This window comes from Prionailurus bengalensis, chromosome B3 (assembly GCF_016509475.1).
Source record: "Prionailurus bengalensis isolate Pbe53 chromosome B3, Fcat_Pben_1.1_paternal_pri, whole genome shotgun sequence".
NCBI classification, from domain to species: domain Eukaryota; kingdom Metazoa; phylum Chordata; class Mammalia; order Carnivora; family Felidae; genus Prionailurus; species Prionailurus bengalensis.
The window spans coordinates 47372888-47387342 of record NC_057355.1 but is presented as its reverse complement, the minus strand read 5'-3'; the positions used below and the strand labels follow the sequence as shown (position 1 = coordinate 47387342).

Below are 14455 nucleotides of genomic sequence, written 5' to 3'. Positions count from 1 at the left end.
CACAGGCCGGGCTCCTGTGAGGACCACAGGTGGTCCCCTGTGAGGCCTGGGTATGAGACTAAAGCACACAGTGGGGAAACTGCCCCAAATCACCCATCTGGAAACTCCCTGTGGTTGCCCAGGCTCTGAGGTCCCTTAGGCTTCCTGCAGGGAGCTGGAGATGCGAAAGCCAACCCTGCTCCGAAATGAGGGAAGGAAGGGGTGGGATGCTTCCTAGATGCCTTCCAGTTTGACTGTCCTGTGCTTCTCCAGCAAAGCTCTGGTTCTGACAGACCCGGAGTCGTGGACACGCTCCTCCACCTGTTTATTAAGGACTTGGTCTTGGGCAAGTTGTGTAGCTTTTCTGAGCCCCAACTGCCTCATCTGGAAAATGAGGATAAGAGCATCTACCTCACCAGGTTGTTCGGACATTTAAATGTTACACTTAAGTTCCTCAGGCTGCTGCAGAATTCCAAGTTCCTGCTGCGGCCACAGTCTCCTTGACCACAGGACTGTATGCAGAGGGCATCGCCGGTCTGTGGACCACTCACAAGCCCTATGGTAATTCCTTACACCTACGTTCTAGGAAAAGAAATTGTATCTACTTTTGCAAGATAACCTAAATTCTAGTTTTCATTATTTCAGGACTAGCCACCAGATAGTCCTTTGTTATTTTTTCTGTAGACATATCCGGACACATGCATTCTGGAAGGAGAACTCCCTTGATTGAGAGCTTTGGCAATCCTAAATGAACAAAACCACAACATTTAAAAACATCTGATCTGCTGTCTCAGGTCTCATCTTTGCCCAGTTGGTCTGAGAATGTGACCCTCAAGGTGGCTTAGATGATCTATGATCAAGTAATTCAACACCCTGCAAATGATTAATTAGTTTGCTACAGAGAAAATATGGCCCACAGAGTCAAAATTAAAAAAAAAAAAAAAAATTGGGAGGGTCTGAGCCTGGGTAGCTCAGTCAGTTAAGTCAGTTAAGGTGACTCGATATGATATTGGCTCAGGTCATGATCTCTCGGTTGTGAGATCAAACGCTGTGTTGGGCTCTGTGCTGACAACATGGAGCCTGCTTGGGATTATCTCTCTCCCTCTCTCTCTCTGCCCTCCCCCACTCATTCTCTCTCTCTCTTTCTCTCTCTCTCTTTCTCCCTCAAAATAAGTAAACATTAAAAAAGACTTTGGCTAAAGTGTGGTGGAAAGGCAAACTTTTATATCCTAGAGTTGTTTCGACATAGCCAGGGACACTTTGGGGATCATATTTAACAATGCATCTTCACCGAATTAGTATCAGCGGAGTTGGAATAACCGAGGAGACAGGGATTGTGAACCTTTCCTGCTCCTTAATAATCCCTCCCTCATCTGATCTGCTGAGCTCTGTCACTCCCACTCTTGTTCTTCAGCTTCTAAGCAGGAATGACAAGCTTCTAGAAATTCCAGCCTACTTGGGGCCAACAGATCTACAAAATGTACATAAAATACTTTGGACTATGCTGGATCCCTCTAATCTTGCTATTTATTCCTTCTGGATTTTTAAAAAAAATTTTTTTATTGTGCACATTGAAGCACCTGTGGGAAAAATTTGTGGTCCTCTTAGAGCAAGTCCTGAAGGGCAGCATGGAATCAACTTAACCATGTTTCATTTTTTTTTCTCCTCCTCTTTTGACATTTTCCCCTGATAGGGATGTCCTACCTTTAAAGCGAATAAAAAATCAAGTGACTTTAGGGGCGCCTGGGTGGCTCAATTGGTTAAGCGTCCGACTTCAGCTCAGGTTATGATCTCATGGTTCACGAGTTTGAGCCCCACGTTGGGCTGACAGCTGACAGCTCAGAGCGTGGAGCCTGCATTGGATTTTGTGTTGTGTCTCCCTCTCTGCTGCCCCTCCCCTGCCCAATCTCTGTCTGTCTGTCTCTCTCTCAAATAAATAAAACATTAAAAAAAAAAAAATAAAGTGACTTTCTTAATCCTCCTGTCTCCCACAGAATAAGAACGTGTTAATGGCACACTAGCTTCATTACCTTCCTCCACACTATACACAGACACATTTGTTTTTCTGAAGGCTAATTAGGATCTTTAAATAGTAATTAGACTCCACCTCTTCCCCGTGGGGTGTATGAATATCAACTCCCTTTAAAGACCTTGGGATCCAGGCCACAGAGATATTAAGTTACTAGTCCAAGGCCACGGGGCAAGTTTTGTTAGAATTCAGATGGGCTTGGCTATTCCCTGGTCTGGCCACAAATTGATGTACTCAGAACCTGTTTTCAGTGGCATTTCCTGATGGTTATGGCTGGGTGTAGTGACAAGCATGTGTTTATTAATTCATTCATCAATCAGTTACTGAACACCTGTTGTGTGCTAGTGGCTGGAGACTCAATGAGGGATCTGGCCCTCTCCGTACAGTTAAGGAGCTCTCCATGTATGGGGGGTGGTGGTGGTGGTGGAGTGAATTATAATTAAATAGGTGCTGTGATAAAACTCTGCAAGGCAAGGGGAGAACAGAAGAGGAAGGGCTTGAGCTAAACCTTTAAAGATAAAGAGCCAGAGGGAAGGGCACTCCAGGTCAAGGAACCTTGAGAGCAGGCCCACGGTGTCGGGGTGGGGTGGGCAGGGGCACGATCCTCTTGTTGAGTTCTCTGGCAATGTGGGCCAGTGCATGTGGGGCTTTCCACACCTTGCCAAGGGGTTACATTTTTTTTTTCTGTGGGCTGAAGGAGGACCTAGCAAGTTTGCCTGCCCAAGGGACTTCAAACAGAAACTTGTTTGGTGTGTTAAGTACCTTCCTCTTGCACCTGTAAGAATGAATACTTTGAAAAGTGAATAGTTTTTTTAATATTCTTCTTGTTTTTTTTTTTTAACGTTTATTTATTTTTGAGACAGAGAGAGAGCATGAAAGGGGGAGGGTCAGAGAGAGAGGGAGACACAGAATCTGAAACAGGCTCCAGGCTCTGAGCTGTCAGCACAGAGCCCGACGCGGGGCTCGAACTCATGTACCGCGAGATCATGACCTGAGCCGAAGTTGGCCGCTTAACCGACTGAGCCACCCAGGCGCCCCGAAAAGTGAATAGTTTGAGGCAGACATTCTTAACCTCATGTGGGAAGGGTGGATGGTCTAGCAATGAGATAGGGCACCCAAGGAACAGCCTCTCCTCTGCTCTGGCTCAGAGCCAGGCCTTGCTGGAAAGGGCACAGTAGGTCTCACTGGATGGCAGAGAAGTCACTGTGGTGTCAGGCCAGTGGAATTCGCTAGAAGTCTGACCTTTAGGGTTCAAGGGGGAGTCTCTCCACTATGAGACAGCTTGGGGGTGATGAAGTGGGGGATAGTACCAAGAGAAGCTGCCATAGTTGTAGGAGGCAGGTCCTGAGGAGCCATGCGCACTGTGAGAACTGTAGCTGCTGGGATAGTTCTACGCAGACTCAGTGTCACTAAGTGCTGATAGCTGCCCACCTTGACGGAACGCTTTTGCCCCAGGGAGCTGGGTGGGGAGTGTAGCCCCCTAGGGACAGCCCTTGCCAGACCTCTGGGAAAATACTCCAGCTCCTCCCATCCCCTCTGACCTTCAGGTTGTTAGTTCTGGGGGTGGGGCGGGGGGAGACATCGAGTTGCTTCCTAAGAGGTACCATTGCACGTGGTGCCAGGCTCAACAACACACCCCAATGGGGGCTTCCTCCTTCCCTGTCTCACTCTTCTTTCTCCCTCACTCTGCTTCTAGGGATCCCCTCTGGAATAACCACTTGACCTATGTCCAGTCTCAGGCTCCATTTCCAGGGCCACCCAAACTATGGCAGTCTCTTCCAAAGGCTCCAGCAGGAAGTCTCTCTCCTCCTCTCCTTTCCAACCTCGCTTTCTTCCCAAGCAGGGTTTCTCCACCTCAACCAAATAAACCACTTCACTCTTTTCTGCTTTATTCATTTCCTCCTGTTCCCTGTCTTGTGTCTAATGTCACCTTCTACCAATGCCCTTTTGTGCTCCCTTTATTACTCACACTCACTATATCCTCCAAGTGAGAGCCACAGGAAGCGTTCCACAGGGAGCTTCCCTCCCATGGCCCCTCCTGTGTTGCACATCACTACTATTATGTTGTTCATACCACAGCATTTCTCTGAATATTTCTGCATCATGTTTTCCTTGTACACAAAATTTGGTGGAGAAAAGAGGTGATGTTTCTTTACTCTTCCTCCTGAAAATTTCTCTTCTGGCAAGTTGCTGCAATTGACAAAACAACAACAAAAATAAAAACAAAAAACCTAAACAAAACCCTAAAAAAACCCACCACCGCCACCAACCAAAAACCAAAAACATCTCTTTCTATAGGCTCAATAGCAACAGTCAAGGGAGAGAGACTTACATTGAATAAAAATAAAGGAAGGATGCTTTTCAAAATTTCTGAAGCTTTGCCTGGAGAGAAATGTTTGCTTTTGGTTGAGGCTGAAGAAGCTTGAGCACGCACCCTGATAACAGCGCATCAAAAGCAAATTCTCTGATAAACTAATCTCTACCCTGCCTCTCTCCTTGCACCCAAAGGCTCCCCTTATTTTCCTTATCAGGAAAATATTTGCCTCGAAGTGGGGGGGGTGCAATTGCTGATTAATGCTTTTTAGACTCTTAACAAATATTTACTGAACACATGCTTTCTATAGTTCCTTGTGTAAGGATCTAGAGAAGAAGTAAGATTAGTGAGGTTCCGCACCACCACCCTTTCATTGATGAACCACTCACCCATCGGTAGCCATCCAAGACTTCCCTGGGTCTTCCTGACAGCTCTCACTGCCTTAGCTGGTACCCTCAGCCTCCTCTGCCCTAAATGAGGGCACTTCACTCTTCTCTCCCTGCACCTGGTCTGGCCCTTACTCCGCTTCACCCTCCACCTGGACGCTGCTCACCTCTGGCCCTCCCATCCCCACCCCCTGCTGCCTGCAGGGCTATTTCTGTCGAAAAGCGCCATCATTACCCCACAGCCAAGGAACCCTTAACAGCTCTCATAGAAAACCATTCTTATTTCTAGCGCTCCAAGCCACAGGCATGGAAATCTCCGTTTGTTGGAGCTTTGTCTTTGCCTTTTCCAGTCCCTCACTGCACGTACCTGGTTCCCAAGTCCTTTGGGTTCTTCTTGGGGAGTGTCTTTCTTCCCAGTCCTGTCCTGCTGCAAACCCTCATTGTTTTGCTGGTTCCTCCCAGGCTGCAGGTTTCTGCCATTCGGGGTCTCCAGGACCATTTAAATGCCTTCCCTCCATAGGGTGCAAGTTCTCTTCTAACCATTTTGCAGTGTCCAAATACTGTTTGCTTAACTTGAGCCCCCTTACTTTGGTATTTGATGCCTTTTCAAAGGCATCTGTCTGGCCCCGTTCCCCTTTCTAATATGCGTACAACATGATGATTCGATATTTGTATTGTGAGATGATCACCACAATATGTCTAGTTAACATCCAGTTTCAAAGACTTTTGTGTGTGTGGTGAGAACTTTTAAGATTTAGTCTTTTGGCAACTCTCAAATATGCAGTAGAGTATTAACTATAGTCACCATGCTGTACCTGACATCCGCACGACTTATATAATAACTAGATGCTTGCACCTTTTGATTCCTTTCAATCATTTTACTACCCCCCACCCCCCATCTCTGGCAACCATCAATCTGTTCTCTGTGTCCATGAGCTCCTTTTGTTTTTTTTTTTAGATTCCACACATAAGTGAGATCATATGGTAGTGTCTTTCTCGGACTTATTTCACTTAGCATAATGCCCTCAAGCGCTGTGCATGTCATTGCAAATGGCAAGGTTTCCTCCTTTTTTTTTTTTATGGCTGAAATAAAATTCATATATATATATATAATTTATTCATATATACATTTGTATATGTTATATATATATGTCACATTGTCTTGATCTACTCATCCATTGATGGACACTTAGGTTGCTTCCATATCTTGGCTATTATAAATAATGCTACAGTAAACATAGGGGTGCATATATCTTTTGAGTTAGTGTTTTTCATTTTCTTCGATAAATACCCAAAAGTGGAATTGCTGGATCATATGGTAATTCTTTTCATAAATTTTTGTAGAACTGCCGTATTGTTTTTTTGTAATGGTTGCACCACTTTACATTCCCAACTGCACAAGGGTTCTCTTTTCACTACATCTGCACCAACACTTTGTTTCTTGTCTTTTTGAGAGTAGCCATTCTGACAGGTGTGAGGTGATATCTCATCGTGGTTTTGATTTGCATTTCTCTGATGTCCTTTGCATAGTGATGTTGAGCATCTTTTCATGTATCTGTTGGCCATCTGTAAGTCTTCTTTGAAAAAATCAGAGCAGATCCTCTGCTCATTTTTAAATCAGCTTTTTTGTTTTTTTTGTTATTGCATTGTAGGAGTTCTTTATATAGTTTGGATATGAATCCCTTATCAGGTACATAGTTGGCAAATACATTTTTTCCATTCAGTATTACTATTTAATGCCTTTTATATTGTTACTTGAAATTATTGAGTTTTCAAGTGTCTATTTCATTCAGTATGTCAGCAACTGTTCACTTATTAAGTACCAGTTGTGTGACATTTCCATGTTTTCTCAGGCAACCTTCCCAACCTGGCGGGCTAGGTATATCCCGCTCTTCATTTCACACTGGGTCTCAAGCTCTCACAGCTGGTCAGGGGCATCCTGACGTTTCCCCTGGAATGGGCCAAAACTCGATGCTAGAAATCTAGTTTCCAATCCCAGCCTTACTACCGTCAGCTGTGTGACCTGGGTACCTCACCCCCCTGCCTCGCTGGTAGGGACAGACTTTTATTATTGTTAGTTTGTAAGCGGCACCTATCTGATCCCCCTCCACCAGTGTCTAGACATACTAGGTGCTCAATTAATGTTTGTTGAGTTTTGTGATGGAAGAAAGGTTACACTTTAAAGTTTCTGCTCAGCTGGGGTCAAAGGGCTGCAGGGAAGGGCAAAGCGAAAACTGGGCTCCAGGCCCCCGAGTTAGAGACAGGCCGGGGTGGGGGGCTGCGAAACCCGGAATGTGGGAAGCTGGAGGCTTGGAGAGAAAGACACCTGGCAGTGGTGGAGGGGAGGTGGGAGGACATTCCGATCCCGGGCAGGGTGAGGACAAAGCGTCGCAGGAGAGGGGTGTGAGGCGTGAGGTGCGGCGGGACGAGGTGCCGGCGCGGGACGGCTCGTGCGGCCAGCTGGACGAGGGTGCAGAAGGGCGGTGGGCGGCGCGAGGGGCCGAGGCGGGGCGGGCAGCGAGGGGCGAGCCCGCCCGCGGCCGCCCGGGCGGGTCTCGCCCCCGCGCGGCCCCCTGCCCCTCCTCCCCGGAGGGCGGGGCGGGCTCGCCCGGCCTCCTGGCGGCGCCGCGGCTCCTGCACTTGGGCCGGGCTCTGCTGGCTGCGGCGCGAGCGGGACCCGGGCGGCGGTGAGTGAGGCGGGAGCGGGCGCGGGCCCGGGGCAGAGGCGTCTCCGAGGCGGCGGGGCAGGAGCGGCTGGGGCTCCGCCAGGTGCTCGGGGGCGCGTCCGCCCTGCGGCCCAGGGGCCGTGCAGCGCCCGCCGCCAGGCGCGCGGGGGCCGGGGCTGGAAGGTGCGCTCGCGGCTCCAGCCCGCCGCGCGGCCGGCCGCCGTGCGGAACATATGGTGGGGACTCCTGGGGGGAACGGCGTCGGGGCTGGGGCAGGGCCTCGGGGCCTCCCCGCAGAGGAAGAGGGATCGGCAGCCTTCGCACCCGGCCTCGACCCCCGGGTTCCTGTGACAGCTGCGAATGAGCCAGGGCGCCACACGGAGCCCTTCAGCCCCAGTTTGACTTAATTTCTCGGCGTGCTCGTTCAGACCGGCCCTTGCGAAGAAAGGGCTGTGGCCGTGGCTGGCCCTCCCCGTCCCGACAGGTCTTCCCTCAAAGCCCCCGCCTCTCTTAGAGCACAGAGCCTCGCTTTCCAAGGGACTTTTCCAAGTTGCATCACTGTTTGGCCCCTAGACAGGTGCTTGGCTATCAGGTTGGAGTTACACAGGATTTTTAAAAACTTTGTATACTTATTATACCCACGGAAGCACTACCCTTCCAGCGCTGTTCACAATACTCTGTTCGAAACACGTTGGGAATTCTTTGGGGGCATTGGTTCCCAAACTTGGCTGCACGTCTAGAGAGTTTTTTTTTTTTTTTTTAATTTTTATTAAATACTGATGCCTGTGTCCCACCTCTAGAGATCCTGATTCAGTGGGTCGGGTCGGAGGGCAGCCTGGATGATGGAATTAAAAAGCCAGGTGATTGCAATGTACGGCCACACTTGAGGCTTGCCTCTTGTTGAACTACTAAAGAATGATCGGTACTAACAGAACTCCTCTCAGGAACGCTTGATTCTGCCTTCTGTAGGCCACCTCTCTACCTGGAGAGCCTGTTTTTTTGGTGCTTTCCAACCTTGGACTTCAGAGGGTGACTTTTTCTGGAGTATGCTTTGTTTCTGCCTGTTTACAGTAAATATTGCCTGGGCACTTTCTGCCAAGGAGGTGGGAGTGTAGGAATTAAAGCCACAAAGTCCTTGCAGGATCAAGGTTATAATACAGTGTTGTCCTATTCAGCAAAAACAAAGTGATAGTGTGACTTGTCCTATTTGGAAAGGATTTCAGATTAAAAACAGGAAAAATACTTCAGGAATCCATTAACTTTCAGAGCCCCTCTGCTACAGGTGTAATGATTTTGCTTTCGTGTGAGGATTTGTCTTTCAGGAAAGCAAGCTAACAAGATCCTTAAGGTTTTGTGGTTGATTTTGTCAAGTTAATGTGTGTGCATTTGTGAGTTAAGCTTTTTCCTATTGTGTGATTAAGCCCAGCAGATATAACACAGTGTATATTTCTTGCTGATAGAATATCTGAGTTACGGGGTTGGTGCCTTAACCATAGCAATGCACATCTGGGGTGAGTCCTTAGCCACTTTTGGATGATCTTAAAAATGATAGGGGAATATGACTAAGGAAAAATTGAACATGGGTATATATGTGTATATATATATACATATATATATACACACACACATACTAAATGTGATTATATATATTTTATTTAAAAAGTGTGTTTACAGTGTCCATGTTATTTTGACAGTCTCCTGTCATCATCCAAGTATGATGTCTGTATTAGATTCCTACCTGGATGTTGCTATCTGGCCACAAACCAGGGGATTTTATTTTTTCTGAGGTCCTGACTGGCCCCCTTGAGTTTTTCATATCAGTGATGTGACTTTTAAGAGAATGCTCTCTAGAGATGGAGACGCATTTGCATTCATTTCTAGCCCCTAACAAAAGTCGAAAAGGACATTGAATTTAAAAAATAGAAAGTTGTATAGTTTTGCAAGTTGGGTTTTCTTTTTCCCACCTTCCACTACCGTACCCTGTTCCTATGCGGGTGTTCAATTGCTGGAAATGGGGCCGCTGTGGGAGCGGTCTTAATTGTCTTGGCTTGAGAATGGAGGTTATGTGGAGTGCATGGTCTCACAGGGTGGCCCCTGACCTGAATCCTCAACCTTTGGGGAACAAGACCATATGGAAAATGTTTTCCTACCGTTGATTTTTTTTTCTTGTTCTTGGACCAGGCGAACAAAATGAAGGCTAGCTTATTTTGGTATTGTATGGATTGTAACCTTTCTAATCTTGTCACCATTTTGGGGGAAAATGTTTATTTGAGGATGCTAGTTGAACTCTTGGTGTCTGAAAAGTTGCACTTGAATAGCAATACTTACACTGTGAATATAATAGTACATTCTGGCCAAATTAAAAAAAAAAAAAAGAAAGGAAAAGTGCTTGTAACTGTGGATCTAAACAGATTTATTGAAACATTTCTTACTTTGGGATAACAGCTAAGCTCCGATTTTTTTTTTTTTTTTTTTTTTAATTTTTGAGAGAGACAGAGTATGAGCAGGGGACAAAGAGAGAGACGGAAACACAGAATCTGAAGCAGGCTCCAGGCTCTGAGCTGTCAGCATGGAGCCCAACGCTGGGCTGGAACTCATGAACCATGAGATCATGACTTGAGCTGAGTCGGTCGCTTAACCAACTGAACTACCCAGGCGCCCCTCTAAGCTCCGATATTCTAAAGTGATTGGGAGTGAAAAAAAAACAAGAAGAAAGCTAATAATGAGGGGCTTCTTCGTTTAGGGAAAGGGTATAAGGCCCTCAGCAGTGTGATCCTTGATTTGTGTTAAGAGTAGACTGCCCTATTGGTTTCGCCTTTTTTTCTGTCTTTAGGGACAGATAACCTGCTTGTAGTGTTGGGGAGTGGGGTGGTTAAAGAAATGTAATGCTTTCTTCACTCCCTTTCTCCCTGAAACCTGTTTATGTAAGAGGTGCCATTGACCTTTAAAAAACCAGCCGATTTTGTGGGGCACCTGGGTGGCTCAGTCGGTTAAGCGTCCGACTTCAACTCAGGTCATGATCTCGTGGTTCGTGGGTTCACGTCCCACGTCAAGCTCTGTGCTGACCGCTGGGAGCCTGGAGCCTGCTTCAGATTCGGTGTCTCCCTCTCTCTGACCCTCCCCCGTTCATGCTCTGTCTCTCTGTGTCTCAAAAATAAATAAAACGTTAAAAAAACAGAAAAAAAAACCCCAGCTGATTTTGAGCTTCTTCTTTCTTTTCCCCTCTGATCCTGGCACTAAAGGGCAGTGCAGTGGCTAAGAGGTTGGCATCAGCAGAGAAAACCAAAGTTCAAGGGAATTGAAAATTGGGTAATTTTCCCTGAATGACCAAGTGCTTATTTTCTTCTGTCACATGACATTCCTGTTATCAAGAAACAAGTTATGGCATGACGACTTTGAAAATGGAAATGGGGGGGAAAAAAAGGATGTGATGGGAATATCACCACGGTTGATGGCCTTTGGCCTAGGGGAAGCTTATTGAAGTTTGTAATCAAACACCCCGGTTCCAACCTGCCTTTACCTTCCTCTGTCAGGCAGTGTTGCCTGTCAGCCCCCCAACCAGTATCCCTGGGGAAGACGATGCTTCATCTTAAATTCACACCAAGTTTTGGAATGACACAATGTCATTTCATTTCTTTGTTCATTCATTTAACAAATACTTATACAGCCCCTCTTACTGGCAAAGCTCTGCATTCCTCATTGAGTTCTTGGTGAACAGGGTACGGCCCCTGACTTGATGGAGCTTACATCTGGTGGAGGTGAAAACTACGGGCTGCGGTAAGTTGGGAGGTCTTACGATCACAGGGAGCGCAAGGAACTGGGGCGGGGGGTGGGGGGGTTGGCCAGGTAGCCCCTGGCTAGCCTCACCTGGATAAATGCCTTCTGGGTTCTTTGTCACAGCTTTGCTTGGGTTTAAATTAGAATCTATTAGGTTCTATATCAAGTTTTAAATGACTGGCTTCAGATACTTTTCCGACAGGGCGGGAAGGTCATGCTGAGAAAGTAGTGGGGAGTGAGGAAAGAGGAGGCCGGATTCTGCCAGATGCATTTGCTTAAAGGGGGTGCTTAACCAAGCAGTGTGAGGGTAGTACCTGCGGCTGGGAAGCGGGTAGAGAATGTGGCTGGGTGGTAACTGTGAATATAACAGGAGTGGCTGCCTCTCCCATGGCACTGGGACGGGAGCCTCATGGTGCCAAGTTTAAGAGGCAGCTGTTGGGGTGCCTGGGTGGCGCAGTCGGTTAAGCGTCCGACTTCAGCCAGGTCACGATCTCGCGGTCCGTGAGTTCGAGCCCCGCGTCAGGCTCTGGGCTGATGGCTCAGAGCCTGGAGCCTGTTTCCGATTCTGTGTCTCCCTCTCTCTCTGCCCCTCCCCCGTTCATGCGCTGTCTCTCTCTGTCCCAAAAATAAATAAACGTTGAAAAAAAAAATTTAAACTATAAAAAAAAAAAAAAAAAAAGAGGCAGCTGTTGGACTTGTAGACCCAGAGGTTTGGTTCCTGTCTGCAGCTCTAGCCAGCAGGCGACATTCATTCTTCATCATTCTGTCACTTCAGCTCATGTTTCCTTGGACAGACTGAAAACTGGACTTCACACTCTGGTCCCTCAGGAAGGTGGTTTCCAAAGAGCTGACCCATTGGGCTAATAACGCCAGGGTTATAAGAGGAGTGACTGTTTCTGGACCGCCTTCCAAGTGCCAGGTAGTGTGCTCAACACTTGTCTGCCGCAGCTCTGAGTCTGTTCCTGCCTGAGAGGCAGGTGGCAGTGGCCTCACTTTACAGAGAGAAAACAGAGGCTGCTATGGGTACCTCTTAAGCAGAGCTGATTGAGAAATTGTGTTTTCAGTGCCCTATTTTTCTAACATCCAGTCTTCTCAGGTCTGGATTGATTTGTCATTTTCCTTTACTAGATGACGTGTAATGTTAGACTGAAGAGCCCTGTGGGCTTGTCATCCCAAGGGAAATTTTATGGCATTGTATGGGGTTTTTGTTTGTTTTGCTTTTTATTTTTTAATTTTTATTAATTTTTTTTAATGTTTATTTTTGCAGGGAGAGCGAGACAGAGTGTGAGTACGGGAGGGGCAGAGGGAAAGGGAGACACAGAATCTGAAGTGGGCTCCACGCTCTTAGCTGTTAGCACAGAGCCCGATGCAGAGCTTGAACTCACAAATTGGGAGATCATGATCTGAGCTGAAGTCAGACGCTTAACCCACTGAGCTACTCAGGAGTCCTTTGTTTTGTTGTTTTTTTTTAATTTTTTTTTTTTAACGTTTATTTATTTTTGAGACAGAGAGAGACAGAGCATGAAGGGGGGAGGGGCAGGGAGAGGGAGACACAGAATCCGAAACAGGCTCCAGGCTCCAAGCTGTCAGCACAGAGCCTGATGCGGGGCTCGAACTCACGGACTGCGAGATCGTGACCTGAGCCGAAGTCAGCCGCTCAACCAACTGAGCCACCCAGGCGCCCCTGTTTTGTTTTTTAATAGAGAGCATAGATTAGGCTGTTGACAAATGCTCTGAAAGGATCCCAAATCCTAGGTGAGAGAGACAGCTCTCCTTTCTTAAAGCTCTGCAAACTTCTGAGTTTCTGTAGATAATTGGTTGCTGGGTAAGAAATTAAAAACAAAATTTAGTGTTGAACATTCTGGAGCAAAATCTGTGCACGTTCAATTCTTATTTATGTGGTACTTTCGACAAAAACTAAACTTTGCTGGGCAGTAATTATCTCCAGCTTCTAAAATTACAGGTAGTAAGGGCTTCAAGGCCCTATGCGACTATAATTAGTAAAGATGCATTTAAAACAGGGTTAGTGAGTGTGGGTTCGTTACTGCATTGGATTCTAGCTCAGCATTTCAACTGAGAAGGATCAGCTCCAGAGAACACTCAGTGGAGGGTCGTCATGGAGTTAGCGTGTTTGGGATTAGAGTGCACAGGGTGTTCGTCATGAGCATGGATAATTTCTGCCAGCCTGGCTGGCAGCCTGTTTATAGGGAGGAGCTTATTCCCTGCCACCCAATCACAGGCATTTCTGCTCGCCTTAGGTAGAGTACATAGTGGTTCAGGTTGTTAATATGTAGTGGTGTTTTTTTTTTTTTTTTCCCCTAAAGAACTACAAAGCCCCAGTATTAATAATCTTTCACTGTTGCTTATCTTGCCTTAATCTCAGGATTGAGGCAAGGTGGCCAAGATTTTCTAGTTTTGGCTTTAATAATTCTTTTGGTTTTTACCTTTGACTTTCCCTGGCTGTCTGTCCTTGTATTTTATGGTGTTTGAAACAGGCCTTCTGTTTTTCCTTGCAAATCTGTGTAGTCCATACGAAGGAGAGGACCTGCCTTGACCAGGATGCCTCTCTGGGACCCTGTGACATCAGTGTTTTTAGTCCTGTTTTTCCAGGTGAGGGACCTGGTGAGGTCTGGAGTCAAGTACCCCGTGGGAGTTTGGGGATTCCAGCTCAGAGTTTCAGACTCTAAACAGCTGACCTCTTTGGACTTCATTTGAAAGGAAAAATAAATGGCCCAGCTCTCAAAGCCATGAAGAGTTCTAGTATATTCTATGAGTCAATATATATCCTTGATCACTTTTTTAAAAAAAAGATTTTTGCCTCTGAGATTTTTACCCTCCTTATTAAAAACAGTGACTTACTCAGAATTACACAGCAACAGCTGAAAAGTCGATTAGCCTCTCTCCTTGCCCTAATCTAATATCAAAAACCTGAAAAGTTTACTAAGCATGTGATTACAGTGGAAGCTTTAGGAGCTGGAGAGGAACTGATAGAGAAAGAATGGAGCGAGAGATAAGAGAGTAATTTGCAAAGAGACTGCAGGGTGGATTTTACCAAATTGGAGGTTTCTTTTACTTGTAATTTTCTGGTTTGGGGGTCTATCTCCTTTGTTCCAGATGTAGGCAGATCAACTTAGCCTTGTCTATGTTGCCCTGGGCCACCTGTGAATTTTTTTTTTTGAGGGGGGGGGCGTTAGGTGGGGGTGGTGAGGGTATAGGGTGAGGAGGAGGAAGAGGGCAAATGGGGAGTGGGGAGGGATTAAAGCCACTGGTTCCCTGGTGTCTGGCCTGCTCAGGACATGACTGC

At 46.7% G+C, this 14455-nt stretch overlaps 1 protein-coding gene across 4 annotated transcripts in view; it reads left to right on the top strand.

Moving 5' to 3' along the window:
* Nucleotides 1-7297: 7297 nt before the first annotated feature.
* The window catches only part of CGNL1 (cingulin like 1), a 161246-nt gene continuing 154088 nt past the window's right edge, over nt 7298-14455 (top strand). For 3 of the 4 annotated variants that reach the window (XM_043555335.1, XM_043555336.1, XM_043555334.1), the window contains exon 1: nt 7352-7395. The gene's annotated coding sequence lies outside the window, so the exon portion shown is untranslated. Of the gene's footprint in view, nt 7396-14455 lie in introns of all 4 variants that reach the window. The other variant, XM_043555333.1, reaches the window with a different exon arrangement.